The sequence below is a fragment of the Bos indicus genome, chromosome 6, assembly GCF_029378745.1.
Source record: "Bos indicus isolate NIAB-ARS_2022 breed Sahiwal x Tharparkar chromosome 6, NIAB-ARS_B.indTharparkar_mat_pri_1.0, whole genome shotgun sequence".
Taxonomy (NCBI): Eukaryota; Metazoa; Chordata; class Mammalia; order Artiodactyla; family Bovidae; genus Bos; species Bos indicus.
The window spans coordinates 25,166,046-25,192,723 of NC_091765.1; the positions used below are offsets into that span (position 1 = coordinate 25,166,046).

General features: G+C 40.6%; 1 long non-coding RNA gene across 5 annotated transcripts in view; it reads right to left on the reverse strand.

The window, feature by feature from the left end:
- Positions 1-26,678, reverse strand: part of LOC109560304 (uncharacterized) — a 136,098-nt gene that overhangs the window by 83,977 nt on the left and 25,443 nt on the right. For 4 of the 5 annotated variants that reach the window (XR_011567099.1, XR_011567100.1, XR_002180911.2 and 1 more), the window contains exon 3: positions 12,682-12,792. The exons of the other annotated variant lie outside the window; for it this stretch is intronic. This is a non-coding gene — a long non-coding RNA (uncharacterized lncRNA). The remainder of the gene's footprint in view (positions 1-12,681; positions 12,793-26,678) is intronic. 5 annotated transcript variants of the gene reach the window in all.

Here is a 26,678-nt window from a genome sequence, read left to right on the forward strand (position 1 = left end):
ACATGTCAACTAACTATGATAACATCCTGGTTTTAGCAGGTCCTTTCTCATTAAGGAATCAGTAATAATATCAACAACCTTTTGCTGAGTAATTATTGTGTCAGCTGCTTGTGCATGCATGCTAAGCACTTCAATTGTGTCCGACTCTGCAACCCTATGGATTGTAGCCTGCCAACCTCCTCTGTCCATAAGGATTCTCAAGGCAAGAATACTGGAGCAGGTTGCTGTGGCCTCCTCCAGGATATCTTCCCAACCCAGGGGTTGAATCCCTGTCTCCTACATCTCCTGCACTGGCAGGCGGGTTCTTTACTACTGGCACCACCTGGGAAGATGCTTTGTACCCACTCTCTAATTTAATACCACAGCAATCCTATGAGGTAGGAATTATGTTCTGCATTCAAGACATGAAGTTCAGCTATTTGGCCAAAAACACAAAGCTAGTAATTGACAGAATAGGTATTTATGACCCATTTTACCAAACACGAAAACTCACATTTTTCTTTTGTATCACTATACTACCTGTCCTGCTGCTGCTGCTGCTAAGTCACTTCAGTCGTGTCCGACTCTGTGCGACCCCATAGACGGCAGCCCACCAGGCTCCCCCGTCCCTGGGATTCTCCAGGCAAGAACACTGGAGTGAGTTGCCATTTCCTTCTCCAATGCAGGAAAGTGAAAAGTGAAAGTGAAGTCGCTCAGTCGTAGTAGGTACTAAATACATAGTAATGAATAAAGAATTTAACAAACATCTGCTGAGTAAAATATGCCCAAATCTCTGGTCACAAAATATGACAGGTTCAGTGAAAGATGCAATGTGTATATCTTTAAGACTTGGATCCTGGCTTAATATATGCAAACAGGAATTTAAGAGGCAAATGAATTCTGTCTACCGTTGCTTAGCACATATTACTCTGTTTTCAGCATAGAGCAATTTCTTTACCTCTTTGTCTTACTTTCTCTCTAATAAACTGTTAATTCCCTTGTCTAGACCTCCGGCACTCTTTTCCTAGACAGCAATAACCTCTTTCCCGTTCCCGCCAGTCTACTAACACCAAGGCCAAAATTATTTTCCATGCCTGCCACTCTCACATCCCCCTTTAATAGGAAACCCCCAGGTTTCCAATGGCTCTGCTAATTACATTAGTGGGGGCTGTTCCCTTCAAGAACTCACTCCACCCTACCTATCTGTTCCCTCTGCTGCTGTATTCTGTATTATAGAGGGTGGAATTTAGGCTCCATCCCAGATAATCCCTCCAGTCCTCCTCATCCTAACAGGTCACACAAACTGCTCCAAGTCATATTTGCAGCATGGGTTGCCAAAGAAGAAAAATAATGTTGCCAAAAGGCCTTCTTGCCTTTTACAAGAACAGATCTTAGAACAGATCTACTTCACCGTTTACCCGAGAGAATCCCTCTTTATAATATTATTGAACTTGGCAATCAGACAGAGGCTGAGAGGCCATTCCAAAAGGATTTGCTAAATCAGCTGTTCTTCTGAGGCAGAGTGATGCTGCATTCTAGCAAGAAGAGCGTTCCATTTAAAACAGAAGCTGGCCTTCAGTTTGCCCTACTCACTCTACTTTAGTATCCTTCCTTGTTTTCAAGTCTATACTACTTCAAAGAGAAGGAGCTCCAATTAAGGATGAGGAGATGGTACTCCTTTGAGCCAGACAATGTTTTTTTTTCTACTCACAGCCACCCCTCGGTCAAACCGCACTGGTTTTGTCATTTATAATATGTGACTGCCTGTGTGACAGCCAGGGAAGTCACCTCAGATTCACCCAGTAGTTCCCCACTGAAGTAACATCATGACAGGGGTTAGGACATTTGCAGTATCTCTCAGGCTCTTTTTTCTGGGATTGCAGTCTGTGAAGCCTCTATAAACCAGAACTGCCAAGGTCTGTATTTGTCACCTTGTGGAAAGGACTTGCCTAAAACGGAACATAAAGAAGAGCCAAGAGGAGAGAGCCCTGCCAGAATCCTGTGAGCCCTTGAATTCAACCATGCCTGAAAGCAGAATCATTATCCCTTGGACTTTCTAGTGATGGACGCTAATAAATTCCTATGCCTCTTAGCTTCAGCAAGGTTAGCTGGAATATTTTTGTCACTTGCAAATGCATGAGCTCTAAATAATAAACAGTGTGTAGCTGAGGGAAAGATGACTGCATGAGGTATATTTCCCAATAGGAAACAGATGGTACTCTCAAATTGGAAAATTTCAGAGGATTTTTTAAAATTAAGTTTCTATTTACAAAGCTGTAGGTGGGGTGGATCGGAACCACAAGGGTTCGTTAACTCAGAGTTGGGTAGAACAGAGCTGTTATCACCCCCAGGCCTACGAGGACAGGGGAAAGACTAGTTACCAGATTATGGAAGAAGAGACTCATGTCGAAACAGTAACCTTGAAATACACAGTGATGTGGAGTCAAGAGACACAGCTAGTTCAAAGTGAACTTCCAAGAAAGGAGCCAAGGGAATCAACACATTGACCTCCGTCTAGTTCTGATCTATCTACGATCCCTGTTGGCCTTATTAAACTGAACATCAGAGAGGCGTGTGATGTAGCCACACAAATCAATCTCCCTGGGCAGAGATGGAAATTCAGAAGGAGGAAATTTGATCTCCAGTTTCACATGAGAGTTATTCAGCACAGCCTATGTGTTTTGCCTGTTACTCATTCCTGTCCTTCATCCAATTAAAAAATACATATTCTCATCTCAGGAGATACATGAAGTCCCATTGGCAGATGTATTTGCATGGAGTGATAATAGCTCCATCATACTGTCTTTCAAGGTTCCCACTGAGTGTGATTGTTGTGCAAAGTCTGTCCTTCAGCTGATGCCAGCAAAGCATAGGATCTATCCACAAATCAGACCCAGGCTTTTGCTTCCACAACTCACTAGTCATTTTGAACTCTCCATGAAGTCATAGATGTGAATGAGTAAAAGACAGCAAAGCAGTAGAGGCAGGTACAATTTTGAGTCTGAGCCACCAACTTCTGCAGTTGATTGAATATGCTTGGGACTAGACTTGTATATGCTATTCAATTTTATAGTATAATATTATTGTTTAAGTCCAGTGTTAATTTCTGTGTATCAAATAATACTTCAGATATAATGGAAACTTCAGATTTCATAGTCATTTTACTTTGCATGGTAAAGTATTTAGTGTCTGGTAGCAAGCCAGAAGCTGCTTTTCAAATGGAAAATAGCTGTCAGTAAAGAAGGACATGGCCTTATTCCAGAGCCCTGGGTATATAGGCTGTTGATCTTCCTATTGAATTTGCCAGAGGCTTGAAGAGCATCTCCATCTGCCATAAATTCTTCCTTTATTTATAGTGTCCCATATTATGAGGCCCAGATAGCAGAGTAGCCTGCATTGCCGTCTAGACTCACTACAGAGCCCATTCTTCCTATAAGTTTTCCCTCTCAAAACTTGTAACTTTAAATATTACCCATACATGGGTAATAGGATTATACCAAAACAAATGTGTTGCCTGCAAATTCCTAACTGGTCCTAGGTATAATATCTTTTTCTAAGTGATGAGTTCCATGTAAGGTGTAGCAACTTGTGCCTTTCTTCAGAAAAAAAGGTCACATTATGCCTAATGGATAACTCATATTTCAGACTCTGAAATTTCATAGTTTTTATTCCTGCCTTTTAGAATGCAGCCTTTTTACGATATACAGACTGCTTGCTGCTTCTACTTACTAGACCCAGTTAACAATGTTATCTTTATGTAGTAGATGAGTGAGATGTTTAGTGAAAATAGCAAGATGATCAAGGTCCATCTAGATTATATTATAACATAAAGCATGGTCCACATATCACCTGGGCCAGGTAGTAACTCTATACTATAGTCCCTGTCATGTAGATGCTTCTGATTTTCCTCACTGATTGAAATGGAATGATAAGACAGCTGCACATAAAATCAGCACATGATTATGTTTGCTATTGTTGGTGCTGTTTAGTTGCTAAGTCATGTCCAATTCTTTGTGACCCCATGAACTGCAGCATATAGGCTTCCCTGTCCTTCACTGTCTCCCTGAGTTTGCTCAAACTCACTCCTATAGTTTATTAGTCTCCATGATATATACCAGCCAAATAGACATGTTAAATAATACATGGTAAGTATAACTACCATTTCACTTCTCAAAATTGTGATAGTGACACTAATCTCTATAATACCCCCAGGAATGAGATACTGGTTTTGGTTAATCATCTTATTAATGGAGGCAGGGAGCCCATTTCAGGCATTTCTACTTGACGTTTTCTATCATAATATTGCCCACTTCATAGGTAATGGTACCAATATAGGGATTTTTTTCTCTTCTTGAATAAATTAATCATCTTAAAATTTCTAGATAAGGAATTAAAAGTAGTATTTATCCCCAGTCTTCCAAGAACTACTATCAGATGTGAGCCAAGATTGCATCTATTAACTGGCTTCTATGAGCCCCTGCTCACTAGGACACAAAGCTATTTAGTCCTAGGGAATTGCTTCAGTTTATAGACAATGTCTAATAACCCCCAGAAAGTGTGGGCATTTATCATTTTTTTAGCACACAGTCACCATAATAAATGGTTTCAGAGTTCCCAAGGAAGTCTTGGGAAGAGACTTGCGGGATTGATAAGTCCATATGACGATGTCTTTCCTTAAAGAGACCTGGAGGACTTCCCCGGTGGTTCAGTGGTTAAGACTCTACCCTTAACTGCAGGGGGTGTGGGTTTGACCCCTGGTGGCGGAATTTCCACATGCAGCATGATGCAGCACCTCCCCCTAAAAGAAGGAGAACCTGGACTATTCCTCAGTTCACAGACTTCAGGTATATGAATCAGTTTAGATTTAGAACCTGTATAGGAAGGCATGAAATCCACCTCAAAGATTCAAGTTAGGTTTCTGTGCTTTGGACGAATAATTTTTCCACTTATATATGTCAAATAACCCATTAATAGAATGCTCTCTAGGGGACTCCCACAACAAACAAGTATTGTCACAGACCCCTTAGGTCCAAATTCTGTGCTTATCGTTCAAATCCCATAATTTCTTATAACACTTAGCTCGTCTCTGACAGTTAATTGCTATTAAACATACTCTACAAATCTAAGACTTCCACTATTCACGCTGCGGTCAGTGAACTTCTTACACTGCATCATCCTCTCAATCCTCTCTTTCTCAAAAGGAGCCATCATAGAACTTCTCAAGCATCTGCTGTCCCACATCAATGCATTCCTTACTCCTTTGGTGAATGGTGCATCCTTTGGGTCTTCCCAAAGGGTTTGACTAAACAGACTACTGCTGATAGAGATAGGTTGACTCTTCTTTTCTTTTCTTTTCTATATGCTCTTTTCTCATGGAGTCAGGTCTTGAATTTCTCAAACTGTGCTATGTGGGAAAATAACTCTCATTATATAGGTCTAGAAGGAATGAGAGTTGGTGAGGTTGGGTCCTAAGAGAAATCAGCATCAGATTATGAGTCAACTGCCTTAGGTTAAATCCCTGAAAAATTTTTATGCAAAGACTATTCAGAGGGAGGAGATGGAGCAGAAACTACCTCCTCAGGCAAGAGAATTTCAAGAGAATTTAGAGGATCAGAGTCCTGACTCATGGGAAAAGACCCCGATGCTGGGAAAGATTGAGGGCAGAAGGAAAAGGGGGCGACAGAGGATGGGATGGTTGAATGGCATCACCAACTAAATGGAAATGAGTTTGAACAAATTACAAGAGACAGTTAAGGACAGGGAAGCCTAGCATACTGCAGTCCATGGGATCACAAAGAGTCAGAAATGAATGAGTGACTTAACAACAACAAAGTCCTCAGCCCAACGTCTGCTCAAATGTCCCAATCCCCTGCCTCAGATTTTCTACCAGCTTCTTTTCAAATGAGAAACCCAGAGACATACTTAAGAATTTGATGGATGCTGCAATCTCCCACCTTTTATAATCACATCCCAGGTTTGTGCCTTAGCCAAATAGCAACAGTGGGAGATGAGGAACTCCTTCAAAGCTTCCACTGAGGCCTTCTTGTTTTCCACATGTGTTATATAAATTTGTATCTCTTAATTTCTCTTTTCCCTAAGTAAGCCCCTGAGGGAAAGAAGTCAGCTTATTCTGCATGCTTTATAATCTCTGCTGTTGCCATAGTGATCTCCTGCTGCAATGCTCTCCATCTGTAAATCATTCTCTACCACCATCATGACACTCTGGGTAATAGAAATACCTCTGTACCCACTTTTCCCAAGTAGGATGATTATCCTGTGATCCATGAATTTAGGAGAAACTTAATGTCAGAATCCCACTTGGAAGGTCTATTCCCAGTGGCCACTTCCAGTACCAATAAATGCAGAATGTAAAACTAATTATTGCATTACTCAGGGTCACAACAGGAAAGAGGCAGCACATTCAAATTAGAATAATTCAAAGGAAGCTTATTACAAAAGGACAATTTACTAAAATGAGATTTAGGAAGAACCACAAGTGATAATGTATTTTTCCAGACTTTTATTACAACCCATAGTTGAAAGGTGACAATGAGGGGAGAAAGCAGTTAGCAGAATCTAAAAGTTGAAAGACAAATATAGAAGGTCACTTTGAGATGATCTAGTGAAGGAGCATTTCAGGGAAAGGCAGCAAAAAATACAGAGATGGCATTGTGAAGGAAGAGCATGTAGCCCTATACCTAGAATAGAGGGTGAGAAATGAGAAATGAGGACCGAGAGGTGAGGAAAGTTGCACATATTATAGGCTATTGTAGGTTATTGTAAGGGTTTTGTTTTAATGTCCATATATTGGGAAGATTCCAGAAAGTTTGATTCTGATTTACATTTTTAAAGGATCACACAGACCACACAGAATGGTGGTGACCACACAGATCACACAGAATTACAACAATCTAGATGGGAACTTCCTGGTGGTCCGGTGGCTGAGACTCTGTCCTCCCAATGCAGGGGGCCCAGGTTCTATCCCTGGTCAGAGAACTAGATCCCACATGCCTAAATTAAGAGCCCATACACCGCAATGAAGGTCCTACATGCTGCAACTAAGACCCAGCCCAGTCAAAAAAATTAAAAAACAATAATATAGTTGAAGGGCAATGTTGGCTTGGACCAGCTCCAAGTAGTGGTGTTAGCACAAAGTGATCAGATTTTGGAAAACTTTTTTTTGAAGTAAATCTGATAGGAATTGCTGACACGTTGAATAGGGGTTGTGAAAGAAGGAAAAAATCCCATGTTTTTGGATTGAGTAACTTAAGAATGAAGGTGTCATCCATGGAGTTGGAGATGGCTTTGAAAAGAACAGGTTTAGAAGGAAAAAAATAGGAATTCTACTTGGACATGTTAGGTTTGAGATGCTTTGGAGGCATAAAGTAGGTGACTGGAAATACAATCTGAAGTTTAGAAGAAAGGTCCAGGCCGGAGATATAAACATGGGAGTGTGAACAGACACACGGTACTTAAAACCTCAGTACTAGATGAGATCACCTAGGCAGTGAATATCAATAAAGACAGGACCATAAATTTGAAATATGAATCAGTCCCTGAGAAAATTTTATTCTAAAATGATTGTTCTGAGGAGCTTTAATATCATGGAGGGTCGAGAGACTACCCTGTCTCTCAGTGGAATTTTGTAACATTCTTATTTAAGGGTGTAAAGATCATGGTTAACTTGATGAAGAAGAATATGGTTATGAGAGATATGCAGTCTCTTTAGACTTCCATTTCTTTATGCCCTCAGGTTACACACATTTAAAATCACCAGAAATGCCTTAGGAAAGGCCTCCTAGGGTTTCCAGAAGATGAACAAGGCACATCCAGTGCTCGGCTGTGGACTTTGTGTGGGAAAACCTTATGTCTGAATTGATGCCAGTTTCTCAAGCTTTTCCTCAGCAATCCTCTGGAGGTCGCAGAGGGAGAATTAATATGTATCCACCTGCGGAAGTAGCTACACCCATAGCAGGACCCCTAGGAAAACCCCCTAAAGCCCCAAAGCAGCAGTGAATGAAACTCTGTGTACCACATCCACCTCAGTACCTTAGACTGTATCCATCTGTGGGAAGCTGAACCCTAAAATCCAACCTCCTCACATGTCTATGTGAAAATTGCTCATGCACAGATTGCTTCAGCTTATGTGGTGACTGCTAGAAATCACAGAGCCCCGTGCCATTGCTGTCCTGATGTTCACCCTGATTTGATGTTCCCGATTTGGAAGACAACGAAGTATGGATATTATACAGCTTGTCAAGAGACACAGAGCAAGTTAGGAATTGGTTGTCTTCATTCCACTCCTTGATTTACCACCTGGTCTTTTCGGCTCACAAGATAACACAAGATTATTTTAAAACCACACAATCACCCCCAAATGTCAGTTTTACACACCCTAATGTAATTGGGAGCAGTTCTGAAGCCAGTTTTATTTTGAACCCTGGCTCTTAGTGACCCCATAGCCTTAACATTTTCATATTGCTCTCCCAATTTTAAAAGATAATGGAGAAAGAGCACAGAAATAAACCCTGGCTGAAAATAAAATTTTTAAATTATATCAAGCAATACACAGCTGTGAAATCATTTATGAGAGAGCTGTCAGGAGATATACCCTATATTATTTTGTGACCCATTCAGAAATAATCATTTCTCCCTGGCTGGTCTCATTGGCTGTGGCTCCTAAAAGTATAGGCAACATTGAACTAGGTGACTGGAGGGCTTCTGGGACTGCTTTCCTTCCTGTGTATAACCTCAGGGAAAACTCCAGTTTCCTCATTAGTACAGCCAGGTTGTAACGCTAACTCTGTCTACCTTGCAGGTGTTTGTAAAGACCAGGTAAGGTATTGCACTATAATGTATAAGCACTAAACAAATAAAAATAAAAGTGATAATAGACAATATTAAATAGCACTCCGCGTAAGCCATTGCTCCCAGTGCTGGTCTCGCTTCTTCACAGCAGCCTTGCAATACAGGCGAGCTTTATTTGTATTGATCTATTTTGTATCTAATAATGAGAGTGCAAGGAATGAATGACTCATTGCTGTTCTTCTGGATGTTGAAACTGCATCAAGATTGTCATACTGAGGGAAGTCAGTCAGAGAAAGACAAGTATCATATGATATCGCTTATATGTGGAATCTAAAAGAATGGTAAAATTAATCTATTTGCAAAACAGAAATAGAGACACAGATGTAGAAAACAAACTTATGGTTGCCAAGGGAAGGAGGAGTAAAAGGATAAATTGGAAGGTTGGGATTGACATATACATTCCACAATGTGTAAAATAGACAGGGACCTAATGGTATGGCATAAGGAATTCTATTCAATACTCTCTAATGACCCATAAGGCAAAATAATCTGAAAAAGAGTAAATATATGCTTAACTGATTAATGTTGCAGTATAGCAAAAACTAATACAATATTCTAAATCAGCTACATTCCAATAAAAATGAATTTTAAAAAATTTTAGAAAGAAAGCGATGGATAGCCACTGAAAAATTTTAAGCAGAAACTTAGCATTAAATACAATAAAATTTGTGTTTTATTTAAAAAAAAAAACTGCAAGATCACCTTCTAAATTTTGACTCAAGCGTGCATGCTAAGTTGCTTCAGTATCTGACTCTTTGTAGCCCCATGGACTGTAACTCGCCAGGCTCCTCTGTCCATGGGTTTCCCCAGAGAAGAATACTGGAGTGAGTTGCCATGCCCTTCTCCAGGGGATCTTCCCAACTCAGGGATCAAACCCATGTTTCTTACCATCTCCTGCGTTGGCAAGTGGGTACTTTACCACTGGTACCACCTGGGAAGCCAAGAGGCCAAGAAAGGCATTTGCAGACTCACATCTACAAGCTGATTGTGACTAGGACTCTGGCCAACCCAGAACTGTAAATGGGGATCTAGCTATATGGTTAAGGTAGAATCAGGTGGTACAGTGGGTTGTTAGGAAATTAGTTTTGAAGCTTTGTTTGCATAACAATCACATTGCATTTGTATCTAATGAAGAATACATACATAATATACACATAATGTATGCAATGTATATAGTGAATAATGTATCAGTTCAGTTCAGTCGCTCAGTCATGTCCGACGCTTTGAGACCCCATGAATCACAGCACGCCAGGCCTCCCTGTCCATCACCAACTCCCGGAGTTCACTCAGACTCACGTCCATCGAGTCGGTGATGCCATCCAGCCATCTCATCCTCTGTCGTCCCCTTCTCCTCCTGCCCCCAATCCCTCCCAGCATCAGAGTCTTTTCCAATGAGTCAACTCTTCCCATGAGGTGGCCAAAGTACTGGAGTTTCAGCTTTAGCATCATTCCTTCCAAAGAAATCCCAGGGCTCATCTCCTTCAGAATGGACTGGTTGGATCTCCTTGCAGTCCAAGGGACTCTCAAGAGTCTTCTCCAACACCACAGTTCAAAAGCATCAATTCTTCAGTGCTCAGCCTTCTTCACAGTCCAACTCTCACATCCATACATGACCACAGGAAAAACCATAGCCTTGACTAGACGGACCTTTGTTGGCAAAGTAATGTCTCTGCTTTTGAATATGCTATCTAGGTTGGTCATAACTTTCCTTCCAAGGAGTAAACGTCTTTTAATTTCGTGGCTGCAGTCACCATTTGCAGTGATTTTGGAGCCCAAAAAAATAAAGTCTGACACTGTTTCCACATCTATTTCCCATGACGTGATGGGACCGGATGCCATGATCTTCGTTTTCTGAATGTTGAGCTTTAAGCCAAATTTTTCACTCTCCACTTTCACTTTCATCAAGAGGCTTTTGAGTTCCTCTTCACTTTCTGCCATAGGGTGGTGTCATCTGCATATCTGAGGTTATTGATATTTCTCCCGGCAATCTTGATTCCAGATTGTGATTCTTCCAGCCCAGTGTTTCTCATGATGTACTCTGCATATAAGTTAAATAAGCAGGGTGACAATATACAGCCTTGACGTACTCCTTTTCCTATTTGGAACCAGTCTGTTGTTCCATGTCCAGTTCTAACTGTTGCTTCCTGACCTGCATACAGATTTCTCAAGAAGCAGATCAGGTGGTCTGGTATTCCCATCTCTTTCAGAATTTTCCACAGTTTATTGTGATCCACACAGTCAAAGGCTTTGGCATAGTCAATAAAGCAGAAATAGATGTTTTTCTGGAACTTTCTTGCTTTTTCCATGATCCAGCGGATGTTGGCAATTTGATGTCTGGTTCCTCTGCCTCTTCTAAAACCAGCTTGAACATCAGGAATTCACGGTTCACGAATTGCTGAAGCCTGGCTTGGAGAATTTTGAGCATTACTTTACTAGCGTGTGAGATGAGTGCAATTGTGCGGTAGTTTGAGCATTCTTTGGCATTGCATTTCTTTGGGATTGGAATGAAAACTGACCTTTTCCGGTCCTGTGGCCACTGCTGAGTTTTCCAAATTTGCTGGCATATTGAGTGCAGCACTTTCACAGCATCATCTTTCAGGATTTGAAGTAGCTCAACTGGAATTCCATCACCTCCACTAGCTTTGTTTGTAGTGATGCTTTCTAAGGCCCACTTGACTTCACATTCCAGGATGTCTGGTTCTAGGTCAGTGATCACACCATCGTGTAGCATGCTAATTAAATGTAGCCAAATTTTCTTAAAATACTTTTATTCACACTCTATAAGAGGTGAGAAAATCCCATTTGTCTCTGTCAAAGTAGAGTGAAGGCTATTGGTGATTGTAGGGGTATATTATGCTCTTTGACCCACTCCCTTAGGGTGACTCCTGGGCTGGCCTTTGTTCAGGCAGGTGGTGTACCAGGATGAGCCTTCTGGTGTCCACTTACCCTCTCTGCTTTCTCCCTTCTAATCTCTTTTATCTTCCCTCTTCTCTCTCTCATCCCCATTTCTCTCCTCTGTCTTCTCTTCTCTTCAGTTCTTTCTCCCTTCTCTCTCTCTGCTTACCTTGCTACCTCTTAATTTCCCTTTTTTGTCTCCCCACCTCCTTTTCTCTCATTCTCTCTCCCTCCCACCACCCTTTGCTCACCTCCATCATGTGGTTTGGGCTTCTGCTTCAACCTGTTAGGCCCAACCCCATTTCCTACTGACCTGACAGTCTTTCTTCCCATTCTACCTAGATTTTCCCAGAGCCTTCCCTGCTTCAACAGCCTGACTGGCTTCCTCACAGGACTGCATTGTGTAAGTGGAGCCACAGTACAATCCTCCTGTCTGGATTCTCCCTACATTGCCCCACTCCACACGGCAGGTTGGGATTGAGGAGTCCAATCTGTGTCTGACCTCCCAGTGTCTCTGTGGCATGGAGTATTGGCCAGCTTCAGTGACATTGTGAGCCCAGATCAGCTTCCCCCAAGTCCATCACTTGCCTCCTAGAGGCCTATGTTACTAATGTCTGATCTGGGGGGATGAATCTGGTGAGAACTCATGACCAGTGAGTAAGAGTCATGGTTCTCAAAGAGATTTTCCAGGTTGACAAAGATCCTAGTTAGTAATCAAAGAGCATTGTCATCCAAGGGACATTTATTGAGAATTTAATGATGTCTTAGCATGTTAGGTATGCCAAGATGAATACTTTGGACCTTATCCTTAGGAACCTGAAAGTCTAGTAGAGGGGGAATGGGATGGGTTAGAAGTAGGATCGTATTATGAATATATATACAAATAGGAAATTAGAATTCCACTTCCTGTAAAAGAATAATGGAAGAAAATTTACCTACCTTGTGGACTGGGGGAGCATTTCTAGAGGGATCAACCTGTGACTTGAGCCTTTTAAGATGTGGTTTCATTGGCTAAGACATCGTAGACAGGAGTATACTATGAGCACAGTTCTAGAGACAAGAAGAAGGTATAAAAAAGAAGCTGTATGTTGCTAGAGGATGAATAATCAGAGCAATTCACAAGCAGCTTTGCTAGCTAAGAAGGAATAAGAACCAAAGGCCAGGAGAAGAGCCTGGCTGAAAAGGGTCAGGTTCTGAATTGGCTCAAGCCCAACAGGACACTACAGGGCAGATTCCCAGGGGGCAACGAAGAGGTTGGGGTCACAGGGGCACCCAGGGACCCACCCCAGGCACTTAAGGCTCAGAAGAGCAGAGTAATTCCTTATACACCTGCCACATTTTGTGCTTATTGGTGGCAAGTGAGTCCACACCTTTCAGAACTACCTGCCAATCTGCTGAACTGGGGTCTGAGGAACTATACATATACTTTAATTGGCTAAAGAAAGATAGCCCATAGTAGAAAAATAAGATTGGAAGTGTAAGTGATTTCCATATTCTGAAAAGTCTTGTTGACCAACCTTAGAAGCTTTTTTTTTTCTACAGACAAATGGAAGTTCATTTGCCACTGCATGCACGCTTGCATTCTAAGCTGCTTCAGTCATGTCTGACTCTGTGGGACCCTATGGACTGTAGCCCTCCAGGCTCCTCTATCCAGGGGATTCTCCAGGCAAGAATAGTGGAGTGGGTTGCCATGCTCTTCTCCAGGGGATCTTCCCAACTCAGGAATTGAACCTGCTCCTCCTGCAACTCCTGCACTGCTGGCAGATTCTTTACCACAGAGCCACTGGGGAAGCTCCATTTGTCACTGACATTTCAACAAAATCCAGAGCAAAGAGCCCTGGATTGAAACTTCTACTAATGATTCTAGTCTAAGAAATGTAGTTTAGGCACATCATACTTCCTTAGGCCAAGCATACATGAAGTTGAATTAAGCCAGAAGAAAAAACACCAATATAGTATACTAACGCATATATATGGAATTTAGAAAGATGGTAACAATAACCCTGTGTACGAGACAGCAAAAGAGACACTGATGTATAGAACAGTCTTATGGACTCTGTGGGAGAGGGAGAGGGTGGAAAGATTTGGGAGAATGGCATTGAAACATGTAAAATATCATGTATGAAATGAGATGCCAGTCCAAGTTCAATGCATGATACTGGATGCTTGGGGCTAGTGCACTGGGACGACCCAGAGGGATGGTATGGGGAGGGAGGAGGGAGGAGGGTTCAGGATGGGGAACACATGTATACCTGTGGTGGATTCATTTTGATATTTGGCAAAACTAATACAATTATGTAAAGTTTAAAAATAAAATAAAATTAAAAAAAAAAAGATCAGAACAGAAAAATAAATAAATAAATAAAAATAAAAGGAGAAATAGTACATTTCAAGAGCACTTTCACTACAGGATTTCTTTACTTTGCCAATTGTATCAGGACTGTCACCTGCTTGATTCACGAGCACCTGCTTAGGTGACATTTTGCAGGAACAGAGCAGAAGCATGAAGAAAGAGACCCTGTGCTCAGCCTTCTCCACTTTGTAAACAAGAAAACTACCATTTCCACATTAAATCTCAGGGCTATTTTTCAATTAAAGGAAATAAAAAATCCAGAGTGCCTTGAATTCCTCAATAGAAATGTGCTACAAGAATATGAAGTCCATAAATTTTATGTGTCTCCTTCTCTGCAGCCTAACAGCTGGTCCAGAAGGGAAGAGGTTGGTTTAGACCCAAGTTGCAGTTACCAAGGGCAGCAGTGTGATCATCTGACTGGAGGGTATAGAAACCTTGCTAAAGGGGTCAGAAGGCAGCACCGCCCCATTCATATAGGTGTCAGGACACCCGCAGAAAGTGGCAGCCATGCCTGGTTTGTTACACTCCTGCTGGAATGCTCATGGAGAATAAGATGATGCTGTAAAAGCTTTATGACCCTGTGGTGAAGGAGACCATCCTAAGTGCTGGGCTGTTACTCACATTATTGCTATAACATATGCAAATAAAACACAAGTGCTTCACATACCTTATACAAATAATTATATATTTACATACTTAATCTTTACATTTCTGCAAGAAGTAACCTACATGAGAGCAGGACTCAAGTCCATATCATCAGCATTATATCCTAGTTTTCAGTATAATACCTGATACATAATAGGTTATCAGTGAATATCGGGTCAATGATATCTTAGTGCCCTGCAATGTTATCACCTCCTCCTTCAAGAATGAATAAATGAACAAGATCATTGACTTTTATACACTCAAGTATTAAATCTTATTAAGCACATTCTGTACCTGAAACATAACAGGCTCCAAGACTAATTGAATGGTTTGATTTCTCCACTTGACTATAAACCCCATGAGATCGGGGATCATTTCTTGCTTGCAGCACTTAACATGGCTCCCAGAATATGTAAATGCTTTCTACCTCCTTGGTCAGCTCAGTCAAACATGGCAGACCGCCAAAAGTTTCAGAAGCAGTGCAGTTTGTAAGAAATTATACCAAAATAAGAATGTCAAGTCCTGGTTTAAATTTCAACTCTGGCACCATAAATATAGGCATGTATTGAGACTTTCTGCCCTTCCTTTTTCCTTATCAGTCCAGAATATAATCTTTAAATTTCCCTTCTCTCCATGGCCTCCTGAAAGGCCCCTACTAATCAGAATTTGTTTAGGTATCTAGTCGGAGAGACAGAGAGAAAAAGAGATTACATAACTGTTTATGTACATACTTTACATCATATTGCAGGCTCTACATTCCAGAAAAATGATTGCCTTCAGTAGAAATTTATGTCATATTAAATATTCTCAAGAATGCTCAGCCTAAATGCCATCCTCTCTGAGCTTCTCATTTAAAGCAGGCCTCCTAGTTTGTTCAGGGCTTCACCACAGGGCCTAGGACAGTGTCTGGCCAGTAACGACATTCAATAAATAAATGTTGAATGAGAGGAAAAATGAAATACATGGAGGTGAGAGGGGGATAAAAAGAGAGAAATGCTTTTGATTCAGGTTCTGAAAACCATCAAATAAGCAAATGGAGCATATAAAGGGAACGCAGACTATATACTGGTAGTATTGTTTGAGATTAAAAAAAAAAGTATCCGCTACATTACTGACTTGCTTTGCTGACAGTTAATTTTTAAGAAGGCTAAGGCTGTGATAAAAGGGATGAAGAAAACCACTGGTAGATATCATTTAAAGCCAAATTTATTAAGTGATAGTTAAATGGCACAATTGTAGCCAGTGAATTTTTACTTCAAGCACAAAAGAAAAAATAATACCCTGAGGCTAGCAGAACTAAAATCTCTCTCATCTCTTAACAGAAAAGCATTCATCCTAAAGCCATTTCTTTAATGCCTCCTGTAGGTTAGATGTCATTTAGCTTTAATCTTGGGAAGTAAATATTACTGTCCTCAATTTACAGGTAAAAAACTGAGGCTCAAAAAGACCAAATGACTTGTCTAAGATCATTCAGCTAAGGGCAGCATGAGATTAAAATCCAAAGCTACTGAATTTAAAGTCTAGATATCTTCCTTTATGAAATATAAAAGTATCCTGCCTCGAGGGAATAGAATTTTCTCTCAAACTATAAACCATCCTATGAGATAGAAAAAGCCTAAAAACCTTATCAAAGTCTTACACATAGTATTATTAAAAAGTTGCTTTCAGAATGAGATGCTTTCATTTTAATCCTATTTTCCAAGAGACTTCCACTATAACATTTGAAAGCATATTTCCATAGGAATAAAAGAGGCCTAGGCATAATAGAAACATTCTTACTCAAACAGAACTCTTATAAAATCGTGTTCCAGATAAAGTTAATGTATAATGATAAAATATGCATGTAAACCAAGTCACCCAATTCAAACAAAACACAGAAATTTTGTATCTGACAATGGTTCAGTGGTCTAAAAAAGAAAACAAAGGATAGAAGCTAACTGCCTTAAAAGTTACTCTTCTATGAAATCCCCTTGCTGAAATTTCCCATGCAGATCTTGGTAGCTGATAGAGTTTTGTTTCAAAGCTAGTTTAGAAGCTGCTGGCTTCCAGAAATAAACAAGTGGAGCTGGGCTGCAGTGGAAAGGAGACAGAAGAAATCCAGAGACTGATTTTCAAAATAAGGTGAAAGAGGACAAAAGAGAAAATTGATTTCTAGAAACACACAGCCAAGAGCATCTGAAATGTAACTGCTAGGAGTCCTCAGGCAATAGCTCAAGTTTGCCTTTTGTTTTATAAATTTATAAAACTGCTGCATTTTAATGCCTGGAAGCAAGTGAAAGTCTTCACTCTGTATTTTTGATGCAGAATAGATGTCCAGAAATGTCTAGCAACTCGTCCAGTGGAGCACAGCTAGTCAAAGAGTATTTTGAGCCATTCCATGAAGGTAACTAACATAATATTGTAAAGCAACTATAATCCAATAAATATAAATAAATAAAGTATCTTGTGATAAGATTTGCTTTTTCAAATTACAAACTATTTCAATTTGCCTAAGCACATTGGGCAAATTAGTACATTAACAAATTACCAAACCACTATAAACATTTTTTAATAATTATCTTTCAAATTGTTAACAGAAAATGGTATTTAATAAAAACAGCTTTTTGCAAACCTTTGAACTCTTTGGACTCACGATGTTTGGTGATAAACAAATTGAACAGAAAATGAACCAGTTGAGCTCATATTGGCAAGATTAAATGATAGGATTTAGAACAATCACCGTTATGCACAGATAGGACAGAAGAGGCTGTGGAGAATTCAAAACAGCTAGGATATTATTAGCAAAATATTTCTTTAATAGAAGTGTGCCAATTGACACAGTATACACAGGGACCAATTTGGAGTGGAAATGAGAGAGGATCAAAGTGCTCTGGAAAATAGGAGACCAGGAGGAGGGGCTGAGAGAGGTGTCTGCACAGCTGGGCATGCTCCCCGACCTGGCAGCCCTGCACGACCAGCAGAACACAGCTCTGCCAGCAGACTTGTCCAGCAAGGGTTGCTTCTACAGCTCTGCCAAGCTCCATTTAAAAAAACAAAAACAAAAAAACTTGAAACCACTCTGACAATACTCTTGAGAATGTGAGGCTCCAAGAGTTAAGAAAGCACAGAGCTGAGGTTTCTGCTTCTGCCCTTTCACTGTGATTCCTGTACAGACCAGGCACAGAGACACTGTTCAAAGACCACAGAGTAACCCAATATGCTTTACACGATGTTCCCCACATTTGAAAGTGTTTTTTTATAAACACCGTTGGCAGCATTTTTCATTATTATTTTAATCATTTGCAGTTTCACGTTGGACTTTACCATAAAGCCATTTTCCACGTTTGTTGCCAGCAGCAGAACTTGGTCAGCTGCCACTCAGAACTAGTTCCACACTATCTCTCCCCACTATCTGTAATGTGACCCAGTTTTGGTGAGAGAAAAAGAGTTCCTGATCCTTAATTGCTGCAGCCTGCCAGGAGCTCTTTGCTGGACATGGGAAGTTTCTGACCCTCACCAGAGCCTCACAATGTGTAGGTCAACTGTCTGGTGCTTAAGAGTGTTGGACACAGGGAAAAGTCTTTTGGAAGATCAAATTAAAAGGAGAGCACTGCATTTGCTGATTAGTGCATCAGACTGGGACTGCACACAGCCCAGACACAGCTTCCTGTGCCACTGGGGGGTAATTAGGAAGCTAGAGGGAGATGGAGCCTACACAGTGGGACTGCGCTGGAGCCCAGTAGCACCACTCACTAGCCTTGTGAATGGGAGGGAGTTCATCTCACTGAGCCTGAATTACAGCATCTAAATGTGGGAATAAACATTAATAAGCTAATTAGTAAACATTAACCATGTTTGTTAGGAAAGTATGAAAAAGTCTTTGTGATCTGTACTATGACTTACAGAAATTAGTTATTAATGTTACCACAAAAAATCATTTCCTTTCATCAGTGTATACACACACACATGCAAGATACAGAGGGAATAATTTCAGTTAATTAATTACTACAATATATTTTGATTTCCTTAACTTACATAACTTGACTCAGTGTTGGTCAAGGGTTGGGCTGGCAGGGTAACGTCTGCCAAATAGAATCTAATTTAAATAAAGATGGGTTGTCCAGACCATCTTACGTTTTCAGTGCTGACCCACTTACAAGGCCCTCAGAAATAAATTTTGATGGCATTAAGTTTGACCTCTCTCGTGATGACAGAGCTGGAAACTGAAGGTAAGTGCAGGACCAGTTTGGGGAGTCCAGTTCATCTCCTTAATGCTGTTAAATCCATTCAAAAGGGAAAACATACATTAAAAAAAAAAAAAATATATATATATATATATATCATATGATTCCACTATATGAAGCACCCAAAATAGTCAAATTCATAGAGATGGAAAGTAAAATAGTGGTTACCAAGGGCTGGGCAGATGGGGAGTTGTTTAATAGGTACACAGTTTGGTGAAGAGGAACTAAAGAGCCTCTTGATGAGGGTGAAAAACGAGAGTGAAAAAGCTGTATTGAAACTCAATATTCAAAAAATTAAAATCATGGCATCTGGTCCCATCACTTCATGGCATAGAGATGGGGGAGAGGGGGAAACAGTGACAGATTTTATTTTCTTGGGCTCCAAAATCACTGTGGATGATGACTGCAGCCATGAAATTAAAAGACATTTGCTCCTTTGAAGGAAAGTTATGACAATGCTAGACAGCATATTAAAAAGCAGAAACATCATTTTGCCGACAAAGGTCTGCATAGTCAAAGCTATGGTTTATCCGGTAGTCATGTACAGATGTAAGAGTTGGACCATAAAGAAGGCTTCACACCAAACAATCGATGCTTTGGAATTGCGGTATTGGAGAAGACTCTTGAGACTCCCTTGGACTACAAGGAGATCAAACTAGTCAATCCTAAAGGAAACCAACCCTAAATATTCTTTGGAAGAACTGATGCTGAAGTTGAAGCTCCAATACTTCGGCCACTTGATGTGAAGAGCTGACTCATTGCAAAAGACCTGGATACTGGGAAAGATTGAGGGCAGGAGAAGAAGGGGGTGACAGAGGATGAGATGGTTGGATGGCATCACCGATTTAATGGACATGAGTTTGAGAAAACTCTAGGAGATAGTAAAGGACAGGGAAGCCTAGTGTGCTGCAGTCCATGGGGTCACCAAGAGTCTGACATAATTTAGTGAACAACAAGGACTGGTAGATGGGGAGTTGTTTAACAGGCACACAGTTTCAATTTGGGGTGATGGCAAGGTTCTGGAGACAAATGGTGGTAATGATGGTACAACAATGTGAATGTACTAATTAATACTATATACTTAAAGTGGTTAAAATGGTGAAGTTTGTTACAAGTATTTGACCACAATAAAAGAACAGGGAAATTTTATTTTAAATATTTGCATTACTTCATATTAAATAGTTGATTTAGTGGAGGTTTTTAAGGAATTATTAAAAGCACAGAACCAAAAGATGTATATCACATTCTATCACAAATCAGTAAGTAAAGGAAAACAGTTATTAGGAGATCTTCCAGGTTCACTTCTGGATTGGCATGAATACAAAGCAAATTTTTAAAAAGAAAGAGGAAGAGAGTCACACTGATTGAATTGCCCGTATTTTATTAAAACATGGCTTTGCTACATCTAAGTATACTCTGTACCCTGAAAAAGAATGGGGACAATTTTATCAGCTATAATTGAGAGATAATTCATAGAGAGAAAAGTCATGAATAGGATAAATAAAGCAATAGGGGGCCCAGAGCAAAAAGAATACTCCACTATATGCGCAAGAAACACCAGATGGAATTCATTGTGAGAAAGTTTGATATTCACAGTAAAAAGGAAAGCAGAGGGAATTTTTAAGTAAGATATAAGGACAGTAAATACGAAGGAAATTTCAAAACCATATGTAAGTGATTAACTTTGTATCATCTTTATTAGAAATTAGAAGACAGATAAAAACATAGATGACATCCTTTTTACTGTTCAAAGAGCTATGACAACCGAACTAAGTTAATACAGTCTGTATCAAAACAGGATATTTGTCTAATCACAAGTGTGATTTTCTAACTAGAAGGGGGAAAAAAGAGAAAATTCATTCTAATTAAGTCAATTCCTTGAGAAAGAAGTCACTCATTTACTATGTCCTTGACAGCAAGACCATTCCCAATTTGATCGTCATCACAGTAGATTTTGAGAATGACTGGAAATCTCCAATGCCCTCACTAATAAATGGAAGTGTCAGATCATTTCCTCTTGCAAAACAGAGACTCTGGCATAACTGTGATATAAGCAGTTTGTTTATTTTAATGTCAATCACTGCCTTGGAGTATTTTTTTTTAATGAAAAATGTCTTATCCAAATACTATTGGCTTTTCTATCTGAAAACTGGACAAGAAGTTATAGATGATTTCATCTGAGCTAGCAAGCTCCTAAGGCCTCTTGCCAAATTCGAAGAAGTATGGCAAACCAGAAGAAAGAGATTGTATCTTTAAGCCCTTGGGGGCTTTAGAGAGCCTTCGGAGGACCAAGAGTAACCAAGATGCTCCGTGTCCACAGGACACACGTGCATCACGGCAGCCTCCCGGGGAGCAGGTGGATTTGCTCCAATTCTTCACAACATACATGACTCTGCCATCTAATTTTTGTTTCACTAGTTTCTTTTTACTGCTGCTTTACAAACATGGCATCTTGGTCTCAGAGGAGTACAATTTCATTTCTTTTCTAATCTTTTCCCCCCGTTTACACCTTTTTCTGCTTTGTTTTAAAAATAGTTAATTCCTTTGGTTGTTTGTTACCTTATAGTAGGAATTGGATTTATTGATCCAGTGACTACCCAAAAGCCAGACAACAAAACCCTGAAAGTTTTATCGCTTTTTCATTTTCCTCTGATATTACTAGAGATTGTTTTATATGTCATTAAGAATTTAAAATTCAAAAATTCTTATTTTCTTACTAGTATAACATTGTCTGAAACAATTTCTGTAAATTTAATCATTTTAGTTTTCATGATTGCTGATTATGTCACTTGGTCAAAACTGGATGTGCACTGCCATATCCTAAGATATACACACCCTCATCCGCACAAGCACATATACATGCCCCTATTCACACACACTACACACCCTTCTTGGCTTGAGTCCTCATCATACTCTCAGGAAATTCTAGCAGGACTTTCCATTAATACAACTCCAATAAGTTATGCCTAACGAAAGACAATGTGTTAATATAAATACACATCTACAAAGCATTATGAACTCACTTATGGGGCATTCTTCCTCATAAACAACCATATTCTGTCTTAGCATTTGTTGCTGAAATGTATAATAGTAGCAGACACAACAGGCAAAGCCTAAAGGAATGAGAACATTTGGCCCGTGTAAAGAGTAAACAGGTTTTTCAAATACACTATTTTTCAAAGAAATAGCCTGGAATGTGAGAAATGAATGGAAAGAAGCATGGTTATTAATGCATTTTCTTTTTCAAAAATCCTGAAAACCAGTCATATGTTCTACGTTATGAATATGCAGATGGTCTCAATGCAGTTATTTTTCTCTAATTAAAGCCATCAGGGTAAAATAATGCAGTCATTTAGGAAGCTGATTCAGCTGGGTCTTTCTTCCCTTCTCCAGAAGAGCACCAAAACCTTTACATGTTTATATAATTTGGGGATCCTTGCTGGTAAATGAAAGAGAAGCGAGCAAACCAGCGGGAAGGGTGACTTTATTCTTCTGTGCTTTGTGGTAAACTGTGTGCTTTATGAAGAAAATGCATTTCACATATGGGTTTCTCCTAGATATTTTTGTTCAGACCTTACCTTTGGCATTTTGTAAGCAATGACTTCTCTGAATTCAGCATCCTTGCAGTGTCTGCCCTTGATCCAACAATGATGTTGAAATCAAGCATATCAAGTTAACCTGTCAGCCTTCCTGCTTGTCCCCTTAATGGCAGCTCTAAGCTGAGCGTGTCATCTGGGCCTGGCCAAATTGCTCAAGGCAGAAGTTTGACTTCTATTATAAGGTGCCTTCCACTCCTCTCTGATGAAGATGGTGGTTGATGATAGATGGCACATATAGGAACGAATTCTATCCTTGTTCTTCATTTGCAAACAACTCTGAAAAAACAATTCTATCCCAGACTCTCCCTATCCCTCAAACATTAGTTGTACCTCTGGCTCTTTAGCAACCATAGACTTATCCAGTTTTCAAAGCTGCTGTTAGGAAGGTAGCCTTAGGAGAAACAAGCCTTGTGAAGGTAAGCTTAAGCTAAAATTCATAGTTACCTTGGTTGACATCATCATTATGATGAAACTCTTTTGCCTTAAAACATATATACATTGTTTTTTTAAAAGCGTATAGGGAAAGACTTCCCTCGTGGCTCAGATGGTAAAGCGTATAGGGAAAGGGATGGATGGTGAAGATACCACTCTTATAGAGAGCTATGTGCATGCTAAGTCACTTCTGTCATGTCCATCTCTTTGCGACCCTGTGGACTATAGTCCTCCAGGAGCCTCTGTCCATGGATTCTCCAGGCATGAATACTAGGGTGGGTTGCCCTGCCCTCCTCCAGGGGATCTTCCAGATTCGGGATTGAACCTGTGTCTCCTGCACTGGCAGATGAGTTCTTTACCACTAGTGCCACCTGGGAAGCCTGTGAAGAGCTAGCACAGAACCTAATTTCCTTTCTGCCACCGAACCTATATAGCAGAACTCCTATTGCTACAGCCTGGGCCACCAGAGTAATTTGGGAGGTGTGGAACAGCTCAGTGAGATGCGGCAAGAAAAAATACACACCCAATCCTTGGAGGGTGACCTTCTCATGGGAATTTTGAATCCTTCCACACAAAATTTTTTTCACTTAAAATGAAGTGATAGGAATTTCCCTGATGGTTAAGACTTCACTTTCTGATGCAGAGGGTGCGGTTTCCATCCCAGGTTGGGGAGCAAAGATCCCACATGTCTCGAGGCCAAAAAAACAAAACATAAAACAGAAGCACTATTATAACAAATTCAATAAAGACTTTAAAAATTGGTCCATGTAAAAATCTTTAAAAAACAAACAAATAAAGAAATGAAATAATAATCCTTACCTTAACTGAGCAAATTTTATAACTGTACTAAATGTACTAAGTGTAAAGTTTATCAAATTTTGCCCAATCACTGACATAAGCACAACTCCAAGCTGGAGAGAAGACAGAGAGAGAAGTCTGACGTCTGATGTTTACTTAAAAGTTTCCTTCCAGGAAGCACTCATAGGAAAGTTTATATTCTGCACAGTGAGCTATTCCCTCCCCTTTAAAAACACGTGTGCATCGAAACATTTCACACATCTGAATCAGAATTATGTATCATGGGTTAAAATGAAGCTACAAATATTCTAAGTCTACTTGGAAAGGTCATGTTAGCTGAGTCTTCTGAGGGTTCGTATGACCATCAGAAGATCTGCCTAAACAGATCCTGTTGGCTACTGCCAACGCCACTGGGAGGGCAGAGAGACTTGAGACATGCTGTACATCTCTCCTAGTCTCTTACTGCTCTGCTTGTGAAAGCCACTAAGCTCTCCCTCCATGCGCACCTTTTTGTACATCATTCATGACTCTAGAATGAGGATGCTATAGCCCACAGTGGTACTCTGCCAGCTAGATGCCTGCTAAAATCTGCCTCTGGGGAAGATGCCAAGGGGAAGATGGGAAGACTGGGGAAGGGAGAGGGGCTTGCCTCGTTTTGTCTGCTTCCTTAATCTCCTTCTCCTTGAATCCTTCTCCTCTTGGCCTTTGGCTTTATTGGCATCACTGAGCAATACTTCTGCAAACCATCGGTAGCAATCCCTTCTAGCAGTAGAAGTCTGAAGTTCTAACATTGACACAACCAGCTTCATGATGCCACCTCAGAGATTCTGACCCCACCTTGGCATTCCTTCCAAGACTCTGGTGTGAGGCAGCCAGCACCCATTCTCAGAGGTTATGCTCCAGACTCTCAGGGTCTATTCTCTGAACTCAGAGACACCACTGCTAAGTGGCATCCACACCTCATAAATTTTTTGTTTCATAATCTCAGCTTCTTCCCTTTGTTTCCCATGCCTAAAGGTGGTTGCCTCTTCCTGCAGGTGGGATGAATTACATAATTTGTCGAGTCCAGTGAAAAATGAAAATGTTATACCCTTGTTTAAAAATTATTAAGAATTCCAAGATAGCAACAGCAGAGCATTAAATCAAGCATGCATGCTCTATCGCTAAGTCACATCCAACTCTTTGCAACCCCATGGACTGTAGCAAACCAAGTATGATGCCCTTCTAAATGAAAGACCTCATGGAAATGCAGCGGTCACATACACATGAAACCAGCCTTATGGACAGGGACTGCATTAGTGTTCATTTGGGGCATTCTTAGTTCATTGATATATGAACTAAGGCTTCCCTGGTGGCTCAGACAGTAAAGTGCCTGCCTGCAATGCGGGAGACCCAGGTTCGATTCTTGGGTCGGGAAGATCCCCTGGAGAAGGAAATGGCAATCCACTCCAGCACTCTTGCCTGGAAAATCCCATGGAGGGAGGAGACTTATAGGCTATAGTCCATGGGGTCGCAAAGAGTCGGACACGGCTGAGCGACTTCACTTCACTTAATTCATTGATACCAAATTAGCAATTTTTACGTATTTATTTTTGGCTGCGTGGGTCTTTGTTGCTGAGAGGGCTTTTCTCTAGTTGCGGAGAGCAGAGGCTACTCTCTAGTTACAGGACAGGGCCTCCTCATTGCAGTGGCTTCTCTTGTTGCAGCTCCCAGGCTCTAGAGCACAGGCTCAATAATTGCAGCCCAGGGGAGAAGTTTCTCAGAGGCATGTGGGATCTTCCTAAACCAGGGCTCAAACCTGTATCCCTGGCATTGGCAGGCAGATTCTTTACCGCTGAGCTACCAGGGAAGCCCAGCAATTCTTCATGTTAAGTTTTCTCGGTTAAAATAAGCAGTTAGTTTTGGTCTCGAAACTGGAGCATAGCTAAGATTCTATTCTTCTGCTCTTCGCAGTGAAAGGGTGATGGGAGTAGGTCTCCACAGTGACAATAAGGCCTCTTTCACTGTACTCCTTTCTAACAGGAAAGACAATTCGGAATCCATGTTCTAAACTTTATTTTCGGATTCTCCAGAACAAGGTTCAGAAGTCCATAGCTCAAACCCTTCCAACACATTTCATTCATGTCAGTTTCCTAGCAATATATCCACCACTGGTGTGACCATTCCGAGTCCCTGAAACATGGCAGTACATACAGGTACAAGTGACCTACCTACATATGGCATCCATCCCCCCAATCATTAATTTAAATAGAAAAAATATATGCTACATGGAACTACTTAGAAGTTTAAATTCCTCTAAGTCCTTGGCAAGTTGGAAAATTAAATCATGCAGTGGTAAGCATTACCTTCAATAATCATTTCCCAATGTGATAAAACATTGCATCTGCCTTTCTTACCTCTTCTAGGAGCAGAGAGGGAAATTCCTTTGGGCAGCAGAGAATAACAGAAGGGCTATCAACTATTAAATTGAGCTCCCTCGAGGACAGAGCCCTTTAGTGGAGCATTCTCAACAGAAGACTCTGCAGACTGGAGCACCCTCAAGTCCCAGTTATTAAAAATAAAACATACTTGACTCAGTAGTGGGTGAGAATAGCACCAAACGCTCATGCCACAGCTGTTGTATGATTGAGCGCAGTTATACTACACTAGCCCAAAGCTTTGTCAATGGCCCAGGTGTGTGATACCACCCCTGGGCAGCTACCATTGTTGAACATTTATTATGTGTCAGATCCAGACACATAATAATGGTCAAAATCATCTCATTTTAACACAGATTCTTGTTTAACCTCATAACAACTCCAAAATTGGTATGGTTACACCTACATGACTTAGGAAGGTACCCAGGCTCAGACCGCCTAAGAAACACTCACGGTCAGCTTTCATAGG